This window comes from Vulpes lagopus, chromosome 13 (genome assembly GCF_018345385.1).
Source record: "Vulpes lagopus strain Blue_001 chromosome 13, ASM1834538v1, whole genome shotgun sequence".
In the NCBI taxonomy this organism is placed as follows: Eukaryota; Metazoa; Chordata; class Mammalia; order Carnivora; family Canidae; genus Vulpes; species Vulpes lagopus.
The window spans coordinates 36534741-36536489 of record NC_054836.1 but is presented as its reverse complement, the minus strand read 5'-3'; positions in this window follow the sequence as shown (position 1 = coordinate 36536489).

Here is a 1749-nt window from a genome sequence, read left to right as displayed (position 1 = left end):
ATGCTTTATTCTGATTATTAATGTTCTCTTTTGCAAAAGGTACACTTAGATCCAGAGCATCTTGAGTGCTTTTATGGAGAAGAGTCCATGGTCACAGTTCTCCAATCCTGAGATTTTCCAAGAGAGGAAGAACATTCGTTCTCTATTCATTGTAACATAGAAGGAGGCTTCTGTTATGTAGAAGAAAAACTGACCAAGCATCCTCTCCTACATGACTGCCATATCAGTCAGGTTCTCCCTGCAACTCTTCTAATCCTCCTCTCTCTTATGCCCTGCTCCATTCTCTTCAGGTTCTTTGTCCAGCCCCCAATCTCAGGCCATGCTGAGCTACACGGAAGCCTAGAGATAGCTCAAAAACTTATGATCTCTTAAGAAATTCAGGCTGGTATAATTCAGGTTATCACTAATCATAGGGGAAGATTCCAAACTGCTCTGTCATTTTGAAGATTAACTCTGGGTGCTGAGTCCTGGTTGTGCCAGTAGATGTCATTGTAGTGTAGGCCAACTAACTGATGAGTTAGCTTTTTTTTTTTTTTTTGTCTTGATGCATTGTGTACATACATATTAAAAAAGCATCATGTGGATTTTTTCGTCTTACATACAGAGCTGTCACAAGTATAAAGTTGTGGTTATTTTGAAAGTTAAAGGAGATTTTTTTGTTAAGATTTTATTTATTTATTCATGAGAGACATACAGAGAGAGGCAGAGACACAGGCAGAGAGAGAAGCAAGTTCCTTGTGGGAGCCTGATGTGGGACTAGATACCAGGACCCAGGGATCACGCCCTGCGCTGAAGGCAGACACTCAACCACTGAGCCACTCAGGCATCCCAGTTAGTGGAGATTTTGAAGCCTAAATAAAAGATTATTTTTGCAGAGGGAATATGTATACCAACAATGTAATTTCTTTTTTTTTTTTAAGATTTTATTTATTCATGAGAGATGCAGAGAAAGAGAGGCAGAGACATAGGCAGAGGGAGAAGCGGCTCCCTGTGGGAAGCCTGATGTGGGACTCAATCCCAGGACCCCAGGATCATGACCTAGGTTGAGCCAAAGGCAGGTGCTCAAACACTGAGCCACTCAGGTGCCCTCAACAATACACTTTCTAATATATGTGTATTATTATAAAAAAAATATGTGTAGTTGGCAAGTTGAGCTTGGTAAGCTTTCAACATAATCTTCAGGTTTATTACAGCCTTCATGTAAAGAAAATTCAATAATAACTATTACTTACATTTAATAACATTTGGCTTTTCTCCTATAAAATCTGAAGACAAATTAAATGCTTCTAGTTGCAGTGAAAGATTTAAATTTTAGTGTTTATGACATACATTTTGTTTCCAACAGTATTCTATTGTAAAATAAGAGCTTTGTACAAGGAAAAGCTGAACTAAAAAATCAAAAGCCTCATTTTCATTTTTAAAGTACTCATTAATTTATTAAATAAATTATGCTAATGTCCAAGATTTTCCAAGCTTTTTATGAGCATTGCAAATGCAAAGGTGAATAAATTATATACCCTGCCCATAAGGAGATTTTTTTCTGATGAAAGTGATTTTTGTTTTTGTCTTTGGAAAGAAGAATTAGATTAGCAATTACATAGACCCAGCCTCAATCTGATTTAACATGTGTTTTAGCTAGTAAACCAGTAAGAAATTAATGAGGTACACTAATATACAATTGTGCTGAGGCTTAGAATTTTTCTTTAATACAAAGGGCTTAGGGTTCTGGAGCCAGTTACTAAACCAATG